The sequence below is a fragment of the Aphelocoma coerulescens genome, chromosome 9 (genome assembly GCF_041296385.1).
Source record: "Aphelocoma coerulescens isolate FSJ_1873_10779 chromosome 9, UR_Acoe_1.0, whole genome shotgun sequence".
Classification (NCBI taxonomy): domain Eukaryota; kingdom Metazoa; phylum Chordata; class Aves; order Passeriformes; family Corvidae; genus Aphelocoma; species Aphelocoma coerulescens.
The window spans coordinates 20,949,638-20,963,945 of record NC_091023.1 but is presented as its reverse complement, the minus strand read 5'-3'; the positions used below and the strand labels follow the sequence as shown (position 1 = coordinate 20,963,945).

At 38.7% G+C, this 14,308-nt stretch overlaps 1 long non-coding RNA gene across 2 annotated transcripts in view; it reads left to right on the top strand.

Annotated features, from left to right (window-relative positions):
• Positions 1-1,913: 1,913 nt before the first annotated feature.
• LOC138114787 (uncharacterized) overlaps positions 1,914-14,308 on the top strand; it is a 41,137-nt gene continuing 28,742 nt past the window's right edge. For both annotated transcript variants that reach the window (XR_011152811.1, XR_011152809.1), the window contains exon 1: positions 1,914-1,997. This is a non-coding gene — a long non-coding RNA (uncharacterized lncRNA). The remainder of the gene's footprint in view (positions 1,998-14,308) is intronic.

Below are 14,308 nucleotides of genomic sequence, written 5' to 3'. Positions count from 1 at the left end.
AAGCTCTAAAGCAGTTTATAAAGATAATTAGGCACAAATGTCCCCATTTCACAGCTGTGCAAACAGAGGGAAACAGTTCTGTAACCTACTTACCAAAATCTTACAGAGGTAAGCAAATCTTGAGCCACCAGATTGCAAGCACTGGTTCGTTAACATTGCTTTTGTGTGCCTGCTTCTTTGTAGCTAAATTAATTAATATTGATATATCAAAGCAGCAAAAGTAGACCTAGATCTCATTTTTGTGTAATGTTACATTTCTTTGATAAGACATCAGCTTCAGAACAATTCAATGCATTTCAGTTCTCTGCCTCATTGCAGCCTTTGAGTACCACTAAAATTTCCAGTTTAATGTCTAGGAAGTTGTAAAGGGAGAGGTACCTGCCTGTAGCACTGCTCAGGAATGGTGCAAGGAACCATCCAGGTGCTACCCCAAGCACCACTTGCAGGGCATTCAGGAAAGGTGCCTGTTCACAGACAGGCTTTGCAGTTTTCAAAGTACACAGCATATAGGCTCCTGCTTTGGCAACATCTCCATGACAACTGCTTTATAATTCATGCCACATAATATATAACTTTGCTGTTAAAAAAAAAAAAAAAAGAAAGAAAAAAATGGCCCTGCCAAGATACTAACAAGGCCACATTCTTGAAAATTAAATGAACCCGAAAGATTTTTTAGCAATCAATTAACCATTAAATAAGGCTTAAGGGACATTAGACACTGAGAGTGACAGTATTTATGGCTTTGATGTGGTCATGAAATCTCATTCTTTGCTTCTCCACCATTCTCACCATTTCAAATCCCCATAATTGATACTGATGCAACATTCAGTCAATAGCTATAAAAGGGAATGAGGAGCATGAAATGGCTCTATGGCATTTAATGAGTAAATACAATCCCACTGAGCTTCGTATTTCAGAATTTTTTGCTAATCAGTATTGTTTTAACTGAAAGAGTTGAAGCATTTGAGGCATGTCAACAGGTTTGGGGATTGGCAAACAATAGAATGATAGCAAAGATAATGGAAAAAATGTGTTCTAATGTGGTGCAGAGAATTAAAACTATTAAAATGCCCTTCCCAGTTATTGCTTCAATGCCAAGGTAACCAATCAACTAAAACTGCTGCTGTAAGATTAATAGACATTCTGAAAGGTATGAAATGCAGTGTAAGTTTAGTTCTGTAAATCTATCAAGACAACAGAAGCATAGATAAATCGTGAGAGGGAGAAACAGACACCTAGGTACCAAGTTTTTACTGGGCATATCCTGCTTCAGGAGGCAGAAAAAGGAAACAAGGGTAACAGGAAAAGCATGTTATGTTCAGTGGATTTTGAGCATCCTATTAGTAGTTCTGGTTTAATTAACATCTTCTTGTTCTTAACTGGTAATTCTATTTTAAAAGTCAAGTCTAGGAAATGTTGGAACACAGGCCTTGACTCCTTTCATAGCATGAAAAGGGGATCTGCCATCATAAGACTGCTCAGCTGTTTTTATGCTGGCTTTTGTATTTGGAATTGTGTGTTATAGTGTATAGACTATGTATTGATTTCAGAACTGAGGAACAGGAACTGAACAAGATATCAATAGGAAGGAATTATCAAATCACAAATTACTTCTGTTGGGTTATGAAACTCAGTTAAAGAAACACCAAGGCAAAAAATCACATTCTGTACTGAGAAACACAAGTCCAAAATACAAGGACCTCCTCATGAGACAAGTTACTGACTTAAGTTTACAGGTTTTAGCCACCAAAAAGACAAGCTGAACTCCCCAATGAGACCTAATTCAGAAAAAATTACTTTACTGGCCAAGTGACAGCAGCTGTGCAGAGCTCATCCCAAGGCAGGGTGTGCTTATATCAGAAACACATGATGATTTTGACTGTTTTCTGACTTTCCTTACTGCCTTTCCTCGAGCAGGTGAGAGGAGAATTGAACTGAAACATCCAGCAATGATTCATAACAGGACTGATGCTTCACCCTTTTCAGCAGGGTTGCAGGTATGAAGTATTCTTTTCAGATTTATGAGACTCTGGAGCAGAATTTGCATTGCTTGGTTTACAAAGAGGTGGAATTTTGGTTTGAAAATGGACAAAATCTGGTGCTCAGTCCTAAGGAATTGAGGCACTTCTTTATTTCATCTGTTCAGGGGTATATACTAATGTATATTGTGGGGTTTTATTTGTATTGACTGTCATGTTCCCCAGTTACTGGGGCCTGTGCTTCTGCAGAACACTTAGGATTTAACAGCGGGGGAGTGGAAGAAGGGGAACATCTTGTACAGCATAAGGACAGTTTAATTTTCCACAGCTAAAAATGATAAAAACTCCCAGTGGAGTTGAGCTGCATTTTTCTTTTAAACAACAAAAAAATAAGCCCTTCTCAGTAGGTTCTACAAAGTCCATAGCCAAACTTTTGCCTTCAGTTCTGGCAGCAGGTTGCATTAGAAATACTTCAATAAGGAATGAAGGAGAGATTTGCACACAAGTATTGATGTCAGTGCAATGGCAGAGATGATCAGGTACACTCTTGTTGTTGCTAATTCCAGTCAGAGTAGCTGGGGGTCTGGGCTGAATGAAGCTGGGCCTTCCACAGATGAACCTTCTCTGTAATAGCACTGTGAATTAGGGAACCCTTTTCTAGTTTAATTATGTTGGCCATTGACAAATATTTCTCTTTTTTCTGACCATGTCACTCCATCTTTCACTTATTCCCCTAACCCTGTGTATTTATTCCTTTCCTATAGCTCTGGAATATTTCTTCCCTTGTACATCCAGTATTTGCTCTGTTAATTCTTCCTTTTTTCTCTTTCTTTGAAGACCTACTGCTGTGTTGAACAATCTTCCTACAACCCTGTCTTCAACTCTCATTCTCCTCTTAGATTTCTAGACTGGGCTGCTGAACATGCTGATACTTGGGTCTTCTACAATGCTAAGAATATCAGTATGTAATAAATATCAGTATGTGAAATTCACAGTTGCTATAAGAGAAATAAATAGCTCAGGAAAAAATCAAGATACTGCTCCTCTGCAACAGCCACTGGCTGCACTGACTGTGAAATGTAACTAATAACTAAATTGTCAGTTTTGGTGTGTGCTAAAGAAACCAAGCAATGTCACACACGCAGATGTTTACTTTCCATTATCCTGGCAACCCCCAGTATATATATCCTTGTGGTGCAATGCAAACTCCTTTCAAGATGACATTTAAGAGGAATTTAATCTGTATAGAGCACTAACAAACTGAAGCACAGCGGATTTATTCATTTAAGAGAATTATTCATTTAATTTTCACCATTTAGTATTTATATTCATTTGCCATTCATTTATTCCCTTCATTTTTATTCATTTATTCATTTATCAAATATTCATTTTAATGGTTTTCATTATCACTATAGTAACTGTAGGGACAGATTTGCAATAATTTTATTCCTTAAATAGGTTTATTCTTGGAAAAACCTACAGAACAGGGTAAGGCCACTTGCTCTGTCAGGTTCATTCCCTTTTCTCAGAAGTGTTTGTCTCTTTACTTCCCTTCTTTACAGCTCTCCCTACTTTCTCTTAAATTCCTTTCTATGTTTTATGACAGGAGCTTAGTTCAGTGATATTAGACCAAATGCTTGACTGATGTGAAGTACTGAAATCTGAGTGTGCTATTCAGTGCTTTGGACACAGATTTAGCCTGCTTGTTTCTCCATATATTTTTCTTTTCTTTTCCCTGAATAATGGCTTTTCTTCGAAAATTCACTGCTTATTCCCTTTTAATGCCAGTTCTATTTCTATGTAAATGAGTTCCCTGCAAGCCAGGGAACAATGACCTTCTAAGCAACAAGTGTTTTGAACTACAGCAGAAGAAAAGTCTAAACCTCTGAAAATATTGGGTTCTGTGTACTGATTTCCATTGGAGCATTGAGAATTCAGGTATTTGTTGTTTCTTTGGGGTTTTTTGCCTTTTTTTTTTTTAAAGTCTTTTTTTTCTCGAATGTGAAAACAGTGGATGAGTAATATCTTTCAACTTCGCTGAGCATCAGATTGTTCTTTTGATGAAAACAAGGACTGGATCGTCTGATACCTTTCATATAAGGCCAGTGCTTTTGAGTTGGAATTCTAGTTCTTTTGTTACAGCTGTGTAGACTGACAAGTACTTACTCAGTTGAGTCCTTGAAGTGCATTACCAGTCACCTAAAAGGATATCTTCTTATGTGTAGTGAAACTTTATGCTGGCGAGCAGGATGTTCACAGATGGACCCAGGCTTGTTCTTGGTGAAGAATTGTGGTTGTTTGTGGTTTTTAAGTTTCCAACTTCAGTGAGCCCTAATATCCTAGAAAACATCTCTGTGACTGCCTTAGTGCTTCCTTGCATCACAATTTCAAACCAGTGGCAGTATCTCGTCTTCTCTATCTAAACCTTTTCTTCCTTAATCAGACATTGCATTTGAAACTTAAACAACTTAAAATTTGTCTTTAGACAACTCTAAATTCAAGCCATTCCCATCATGCAATCTTTCACAGCATATCTGTGCTCTGAGTTGTCAGAAACTTTGGTGCTGTGTCGATAACAGGAACACAGCTGAAATACTTCCTGAATGGTTGGTTGTATATATATTTAACACTGGCAATTTTTTATTATTACTGTTTATATCACCAGAATAGAAAAAATCCCCTATGCTTATAGGAAGCATCATGAACTGGGTATTCCCTACAATTCTGTATCAAGTAAACCAAACTCCTTCAGATATTTACATTCAGAAGGTTATCTTTGTTGCCAGAAGAGCTAGAAGTAATTTTCTTTACAATGAGATCTTAAGTTTGTGGAGTGTGTTGTGACTCTGCAGCAAAAACTCTTCATCCCCCAACCTGAGGCTGCAACTCTAATTTTGAGAACCATTGCTCTGGAGGCTTTTTATCAGCTCCAAAAATGTCTTATCTCTGGTTGCTTTTAGCTGCATAATAAGAGGTCATTTGAAATAGGTAATGTCTTCTTAAGGGTTTATAATCTAAAGCCCACAGTTGTCAATGAACATGCATTTATTTCAGGGACTCTGAATCTAGGTATTAATTCATATTATGTGGTGTTGGCTAAGTAAATTCAGTAGTATAAAGATATGAGGAAATGGACTGCCTATTAAAGCTAGACAGAAATATTCTGGTGGCATTTAGGTTATCAGATAAAGCCTTGGAATTCCTGTGAATCTAAATATTTTTCAGCAGTCTGCCTCTTTAATTAACCTCTGCCTGAGAAAGCAATCCTCTTTCCAGCTCACCTGTCCAGCTCCTCCCAGCTCCTGAGAATTCTTGTAGCTCTGGAGAGGAAGTCCCAGGACTTTTGGAGGGCTGCAGTTCCATCTGTGGGGTTACAGCCTGAAGGGGCCTTGGGCCCTCCTCTTCCTGAGGCTGATTTCTCTGATGGTGAACCTGGAAGATTAGGTCCAGACACAGTATAAAACATCATGAATATAAATGTTTATTCTTCTTTACACTCAAAATAATTTTCTTCAAAATATTAGAACGTCCTAAAAAAAAGTTGTTGTTTTTTTTTTTACATCAGTCAATGAAACTTGCTTAAAAGAAAAATAATCAAGGTGTACATTCAATTAAGAGGAGACACAGTTTGTACCTTCTTTCATCTCATCTTCTCGTGCAGCGTTTGAACGAGTTTTATATTTGAGAGGGTTTCACTCCCTTCCCCCTCAGCAGAGACTGAAGTCAGTGGGAAGAGATCTGATGTGTGCTTTACCCCTCTGGTGTGTGCATGTATGTTTTTTCATTAAATCTGAACATTAACCTTATGGCCTTTAGGCACAATACTTTCTGCAAAACTTAGGCATGCTGATTATTGCTTGCTTTCCAACTTCAGATCCTCCTGCAAACACTACAGGGACCTCATTAAATTCTGCAGCTGTATTACCCTCCTTCTTTATTAACTTCCTTCAAATATCCTGCCGTGGTCTAATGTCTTCTCTTGTCAGCTTCACTCCACTTTATACACCTGAAGGAGACTTTATTGTTCTTATTTCCTTGCTCTGAAAACTTCATTCATAGCCAGTTTTGACTTCTCAGGATATTTTTTTAGCTCATCCCTCCATTGTATCAGCCTTTGTAGTCCCTTGATAATATTCTGTGCTTTTTAGGCATGACATGCATTTTTTAATCATTCTTTTAATTTCCTGATTTAAATCTAAATAGGGCAAGAAAAACAGCAGAAACATAGATGATCTTGTAATCTTTTCCTTCATCCTAAAAAGGGGGGGGAATTTACAATAACATGGAAAAGTAGTCTCAAAACCTGGAAAAACCTTAGCTTTATTTTTAGGAAGCTGTTAGTCCAGTGAATTAACAGGTGGCTATAAAAGGCAGTCCAATTCACTGGTTGGAGCCACAGCCACTCACTGCCCCTTGAGTCTGGCCACAAGAGCTTTGTATTGATTCTCCCAATTCCTGCTTCTACTCCAGGCTCTTCTGACCTCCATGGCAAACACTCATATTCCAAGGAAGATGGAGCATGCTTTTGTAAGGGAACTCCACCTATTATATCCTGTCTTACCCTCATAATGGCCTGTCTACAGAGACAAATTTCATCCTTAATATTTTTTACCAGTTTCAAGAGACTTAGTTTTACACACTTCACTGACCATTACTTTGTCACATTATTTCCAGTCTCTTATTGTTAGAGATTGAACTTTTTGGGTCCCAACCCTGTGTCACTCTCAGCAATAAATGAACATACAAACACATTTCAGTAAAATTAAGGATACTGGAAAAATGAATATGAAACTCCTCTTCATGAAAACTTGGAAATTATATAGACAGGAAAATAATTTCAAGAAAACAATATAGTAAAGGAATGTAACAATTATTTCATGCAGAGACAGCTCAAATCAGCATTTTAAAGAAGTCTATATGTCTGCTTCCAAGTACTTATGATACTCAGTGCAATCTTTTAAACAAAGTCAACTAGGCAAGACTAATGCCAAATCAATTACAGTCACTAATGTCTCATACAACTACAGAGCAAAAATATTCTGAGTTGAATGTAGCATTCATTACAAACAGCAATACATTCATAATCTGAGCTTCTCAAATTAAGTAGTCTGGTGGAGTACAAGGGAGAATTTACCATGTGTTAGGACTTTCCAGGACAAGTGCTCCCAAATTTTTCTTATGGTTCTAGTCTTAAGGTTCATTTTTTCATGGTTGCTAATGTTTCTACCATGCTGAAATGGAACTCGGGTCGTTGCTGTATTTTACAGGAAGTTGAATATTCAGTGTCTTACTGGTCTAACAGCTCTTCATTCTGATCACTTAAAAACTGTTCCTGTTGATTTCAGAATGTTTTTTGAATAAATCAGAATTAAAAATGGGATGCAGAACTCAGTTTCTCAAATGATTCATGGGTGTTTATTAGGAAAAAATAGATTCAAACCTGGCGAAATGACTCCTGCCTACAGGGACGTATCACTGGGATTATATTTTCACAGGCTGATAAGAGATCAAAGGAAACACTTTGCTCTAGGATTTCCTTAGATCAATTTATGGGGCAATTCCAGCTGCCCTGTATTGTATTTTACCACCCCAGTATCCTCAGTAGTCTGAGAAGCAATGATGGTACCAACTCGTGTTCCTTACCTCTGTATCTAAGCATTAAATGTTAAAATTTGATCATACAGTCATGGGATCATTCAAGACCACCTAATTCCAAACTCTTCCCATGGGCAGGCACACCTTCCCCTATCCCAGGTTACTCTAAGCCACATCCACCCTAGCCTGGGACACTTCCAGGGATGGGGCAGCCACAGCTTCTGTGGACAGGCTGTGCCATTTTAAAAGGCAGAAGATGTGTCTTTGTTGCTATTTCTATCAGTTGGGTTCTCTGGGAATTTGATTCTCATTTTGGCTGCTTATGCTGCTTAGTTCTCACTGACCACACGATGTGCCCCATCCTGGCTGTGTGAACTCAAAGTCAGGCCAAGAGCTGTACAGGCAGGAAACCTGCAAAACACACAATACTTTTCATCTCTACTGTGTGCTTGCAGCCGTGTGTTTTCTTGTCACAGCACTGCTCATACAGGGATATGTACACATGGAATTCAGGTCCAGCAGCACTATGGATGCATGACTTGGAAAGCACTCAGTGTATTCTATTACCATCCTCATGAGCTGTGGAAATCAGGTGGGGCAGTGTTTCCTTGCCTCCTCCCCCCAGACTATCTTGCTGTTAATGGCCCATCATTGTCCTGCCCCATGACTCAGAGATAACTCCCTCCGGACTATCTTCTGTTAATGAGCCTAATCAACACTTGGCCTCATGACTCATTACCCCATTGTGAGATGCTCCACCCAGAGGGAGGAACCAAGCATCCCATCGTGGATATAATCTGGGACTCTGAACACCAGAGACACTCTTTCCACTGGATTTCCAGAGGACAGGAGCTACACAGCCACCACTGGACTTTCTGAGGAAGAGCAGACCCCTTCTACTACAGGATCACCACTTCAGAGGACTGCAGCCACCATTCCACCAGACTGCTACCACCACCCTGCCTAATAGGGACTCAGGTTGTATCTTGACTCTGTCAGTGTCTTCTTTTACTTTCTTTTCCTTTTCTTTAATTTCCATTAAATTGGTTTTCTGACTTGGTGCTTCCCACTGGTTTGTTTTCAAACTAGCACACACAGAAATCAGACTGAAAACTTGTTTTCTTCAGAGTTGGTTGCTTGCTTGTTTACAGGGGGTAAGCACAAAGGATGAGCACCGCAGATGGCTTCAGGCAAGGGCAGATCTAAAGGAGAGGCCGAGTCTGGGGCCATCTGGTGTGCCAGCTCCCAGGAAAAATCAGTGACTTGGAGAGCAGGGCCAAGTCAGTGACACCTACTAGAAACTGCTGCTGCTGCTGAGGAGGGTTTTGCTCAATTTGCTACTATATATTCCTGCTGTAATTGATTATAGAGAATGAAAAGAACTACTAAACCCACCTCTTATGGTACAAAATAAAATGTTTAGGTCTTTTTCATGGCTGTAAAGAATAAGAATAGAAAGCAGAATTGACTTTTTTTTTTAACAACTCATCTTTACTCTCCCAGGATCCTGGGAAAACACCTGCTGAGTATCCTAGAACTCCCAAAAGATGTCCTACAGAACTGGCATCCTTTTCAGCTGTGGGTCCCAGGAAGATTTTTTTCATATCAGAAAAATGATGTTGTTTAAGGAATAGTTGAAAATTTTTAGAACTGCTTAATTGTTTAAAAAAACCCTAAAAGTGTTGGTGGGGAGGGGGGAGGTAACATTTCAACACTTTTTTACTAAGCTTGAACTAGAGCTTCATTATTTGCACATATGATTATTTTGCTGTTTGTTAGTTCTGCTGTGGTTTACTTGGGGTTTTCCTGCATAAATAACTCCGAGTAAATGTGCACCACAACATAAGCTTTGGGATGTGTGTTTATTTATAAGATCTTAGAAGTTATAAAATATATTTTGAGTTACTTGTATGTGTGTTTATATCTGTATCTTTGAACTTACTCTACTGTAAGGCTAAAGGTCTGTGGCCCTCTGTCCTCGTGTCCCTGGCATGAAGGTTGGCCCTGTGGTTTGGGTGACCTCAATCTGTCAGCTCCATCTCAGAGAATGTGTGAGTGTGTTTAACTCATCCCCTGGCATTCCACAGTGTGGAAGTTCTGGGCTCTCCAACAGCCTGTCAGGAATTCAGCCGATGAGACGTGTGAATCTCAGAAAGAGAGAAATGTTGGGCAAAACATTTTGTGTTTAGTGAGAGGCATTTCCTGACAAAGCTCTGCTGTGTTGAAATGTTTTCCATTCTAGTTCTGCTTCTTAAAAAACTAAATTTGCAACCAAATGCTGCATAGTAAATTGATGTAAATTGTAATTTACATCAGAGCAGGCTGTGACGCAGCAATATCTTTGTTCCCAGGGAACAGAGGAGTTGTGCCAGAGCAGAGGTTTGCTCACATCCCAAGTAGTAAGGCTGACTTTGTCACTGCTATGCCATCAGTGCTGACCAACAGCTTTGATGAGCTCCAAATTTCTGGCTGTGAAAGAAAGCAAAATCTTAACACATTCCCAATTACTGTGATTCTTATCCTCATCTTTGTAAGATATGATTGTTCTCCACTACTGAGTTCTTTTATTTGCTAGTTGTCTATACAGATTCTCCCCATTTTCATGATAGTAGTTCTCTTTTATGCCAGTGTAAATAAATAATAGTGTTTCTGAAGTCAAGGAAATTAAACATCTTGTTTTATCAATGCAAGTGAAAAAAAAGAATCAAGCCCCATATTTGTTTTATTCCTGGCTTTGCTTTCAGCAAAATTTTATATGTGGTAAATACCATTTAGAAAAAAAAACCCAAAACAAAAACCCATGTTCTAACATTTCCAACATGCGAGACAGCACCAAAATATAGATTTCTTAGTTTCTTTGTATCTTAGTGTGTATATAGAATTAGTACAGAGCTCCAGAAAGATATGAAAGAGCCCTACACAGGGAGCAAGAGCACGGTGCCAGGCAATTAGTGTTGTACTGTGCTATTTGCTGTGCCCTATTTTCACAGACAAACAATTTCTGCCACCAAAAAATGCACATGAAAGGTCAGAAATTTCAAGACTCCCTGTGGTGCTGTAAATTGTTTTTCTTCTTCTGTTGTTTTTGGTGCTTTTATTTTCTTCTAACCAGTGCTGGCATAAATTACTTATTTTCCTAAAGGGGGATTTCATTCTGTGAGAGGAATTTCTTTGAATTTCAACATGACCTTACTAAAGAAGGTGCTACCTGCTCCCACTGTCAATTTCTCAAAGGTAGAGCTCATCCAGAGGGCAAGACCACTTGTTCTCCAGGCACCCAGAGATAGGGTATTTGGGACAGTTAAAAACAAAAAGTAAACAAAATATTCTCGCTGTATTGCAAAAAACGGCCTTAAATTTCTATGTGTAAATGTAGCTTAATATCTTTAATACAAGAATTAATAAATGTCACAAATAAGTAGTAAAATGTAAGGCCAAGCACGCAATATTATTATCGCGTAATTATTATTACATATGTCATACCTATATAATTATTATTACATATGTAATAATATTACACACTTCCTCTTATAAGATTTCTCGCTTCTGGAAAACAACACATGGATTAGGGGGAAAAATAAGATGGAATTTCAGCCACTGATACTGTGTTTTTCTCCTCCTAGTCACAACAGTAAATACAGTTCCCTGAAAGCTCATCACATCTGGCACTGAACACGTTCCAAGGCTCACGTGTCAAAGACCAGAGTGCAGTCTTGCACATGGATCTACTGAGATCTATGTACAGAGTACAACTGAGTTTATGGAAAAATTTATAGCAGCTTTAAAGCAAGTGCCTCCTTTACAGGTGCTCTGGAGTGCTATTCTCTGTTCTGGAGGTGCAGTCAGAAATCTGTCAGGTGTCCAAGGCCTGGGCATAGGGCTGGGTTGGGTATAGTCACTAACAGCGTTTAGATCCAAGGTTATCCTAAGTGCTGGACCACCACACGATAGATCTGCAATAATTGAACAGTAATTGAAAATCCCTCTCCTCTACAGCTTCACCCCTCAAAGCAGGACCATAAGAAAATGTTGGGAATGAAGTAAGCTCAGTAACCCCAGGTGTCATCCACAGAAATGTCTTTACACCTAAGCAGTCATTCCTGCATTGCTGACAAACTTGTTTTCCATTTTAGCTTTGATTTAAAAATAAAATATGGTGTTTTTTTTGGTTTTTTTTGTTGTTGTTGTTGTTGTTTTACATTTTGGCCATTGTAGTAAATTCTGTACTCCTAGATGTTGGCTTGTGACTGGAGCAATTTAATCCCTGAATGTCCCTTTTTAGTTCTTGTCTTTGCCTGAAGGTGAAGATTTCATTATGGTACGTGCCCATGCTGAACTGTGTGTTATCCCAGCTCCTCCTGCCCAGTGTGTTACATAAATAAGGTAAGACTTACAGTCTCCCAAATCCTTTATCAGGTGACAGCACAAGTCCTTTGAAAATCCTTTTCTAGCTTGTGGTAATAGGTTAGGTTTTATGATGAATCCGCTCAGGAGTTTGCTAATGGCTTTGAGGGGAAGGGCAAGGTATGAATACAGAAAAGATGGGAGGTTTTGTGGCAGCATTCATTAGATGGGCCTTCCATAAAATTCAGTGCCAAAGAGACTCAGTGGAGGGCCAAGAGCTGCTGCCACTGTGTGCAGGTTGGAGATGGCAGCACCTCCTTCAGGGATAATACACATCCCACCCCTACTGTCAGGACAGTCCAGAAACTGTTCTGGGAAACAGTTGAAGTCAACACAGCTGTGCCAAGTACCACATCTGAAGGCTTTTGTCTACATTAAAATAAAATCTGCTTTTCAGGTCTGCAGCATTATTCTTCCAAAATCTCTTTTTTGCAAGCTACTGATGGGGAAAAGTCATATTCATTTAGAGAGGAGACTTCCCAGTAGAAGTTCAAAATGTCTGTAAGAACACCATGTTATCAAAACCATATTTTCATGTTCTAACCAAGACTTGGCTCAACTTCACCTAGCTGAGGGTGATACTTTTGTTTTTGTTGCCTGGCGACTGGCAACCCCCAAAGATGTAGTAAATAAGCACCTAGTCAGGAGTCCAGAATGAGCAAGATTCACAGCTGCTTTTCTCCAGTAGTAAAAATCTTGCTACTAAAATATGGTGTACTGATAGTTGTGTTTTTGTCTTGTTTTTCTTTGGTAGATCTTCAAGTTGTCACGTAAGTGCTCACAGCATAGTAATGAGGTCCAAGACAGATACAGAGAAATACAAGAAAAATGTATATGTTTTTATATGCCTTAAATGAGCTCAAATATCCTTTTATCATCCTGATATCCCTTATATCATCCTGCTAATGTGCTGGCAAGGCATGCAGATGTGCCTCAGTACTTAAACAAATTATTGTATCACAAGATTCTAGAATGAGCAAAAGCCTACACAGATATGCAAATCCTCTGCTGTTATAGTGGGGAGATCTAGCCATATTTCTTTCTTTCCCAAAACTTCACCTTTAAGGAGTTTTCTTGAGCCACAAGCAGAAGGGAGATTAGGAGATCAGCAGTCCTCCAGGAGGAGTGCTGGTTATCCTTCCTAAAGTTTAGACAGTGATGTTCACACATGACAAAGTGGGACCATTCCCTGCCTGGGTGCCAAACTGCACCTCTTTAACCAGATTGCAAGATTACCTGATGATAAACTCTTCATTAATTTACTGTAAGGTCAAATTTCTCCCATGCCATGGTGGTGGGAATGTTTCAGTTCCTTAGTACACGCTCCAAACTGCATCTTAAATTAACGTAAAAATTATCCATTTCTTTCCAGCCTTTATACAAGCACCTAAATAAAAATGGTATTAAGCAGTTCATTAATGGCTTTTACTCTTTGCTGTGTGCACTAATAACCAACTGCTCCAGTGGCACAGAAGGGGAGGGACTTTTGGGACATTTTTTACAGGGGTATATAGAAGAGTGGGGAATTTTTGTAACTATTTTCAGCAGAAAAGCAATACTTTTTCATGAATATTGCATTGCTCTGAAAGTACTCTAGAAATAGCCTTGCATGACTAATTTCTTTTTTTTCTTTTTTTTTTTTTGTTTTTCAGCTTAGGAAGGTGTTTAGGGCATAGAATGGGAGGAATTTTGATTTTTTTTTTTGAGGTATGATCCAAAGAGATTTCGACATCTTATTTGGTCTGAGAACATTTTTCGTTCTGAAGTTGTTCACTACCACTGTCATAGTTGATTAATTAAACTGGAGCTGCAGAAATAGTAACAATTAGTACCAATAGTGCTGTGCACCTAAGTACATTGCAAACATACATTTTATCTCACCTTTTACCCATTAAATGGTTCCCTTTCTCAGATAAGCACTGCTAATCTAATGACTTGCTAGATCACACAGTGAATCAGAGGGAGAGCTGTGGAAACAAGTTTAAGGGCATGAAGCTACAAATACTCTTGACTATGAGTAACTTTACTCTTGGGAGTATTTCAATTAACTCCAGGAGGGATTATGTAGGGTAATAAGCTCTGAACTTCATGGAAAGTGTTCTCAGGACTGGTCCCCAAGCATATTCAATTGCAGTCTTCACATAAAATCACATAAATCTGTAGTCAGGGGCTTTTAATAAACATATTTTATGCCATAAATTACTTTCTGAGGAGGATTTTTAGAGGTATAATTTTACAGCATTGACCTCCAATAGACTCATAAAATTCTATCATGTTAAATGTATATTTAATGGCTTCAAACATTTTATAGTAGTGATCCAGTGGGCCTG